Raw genomic sequence first — 225 nt, 5'->3', positions numbered from 1 at the left:
CAGTGAAAGATAGGGAGAGGGAAAATGGAAATGAAACACCACCCCCGCCTTCTTCTTTCCGTACAAAAAAAAAAGCGTAAACATATTTTTTTTTAGTCTCCTGAGGCAAATCAAATTCTCCGATGGTTGGCTCTTAGACTTCCGAGCGTGAAACCAAGAAAACATATTTCGACATATCCTTTTTTTTATATATTTCAGCGGACGTATACCATCTGGAGTCTGTTC

Source organism: Penaeus monodon, chromosome 29 (genome assembly GCF_015228065.2).
Source record: "Penaeus monodon isolate SGIC_2016 chromosome 29, NSTDA_Pmon_1, whole genome shotgun sequence".
Classification (NCBI taxonomy): Eukaryota; Metazoa; Arthropoda; class Malacostraca; order Decapoda; family Penaeidae; genus Penaeus; species Penaeus monodon.
Note: the sequence above shows the minus strand (reverse complement) of the source record.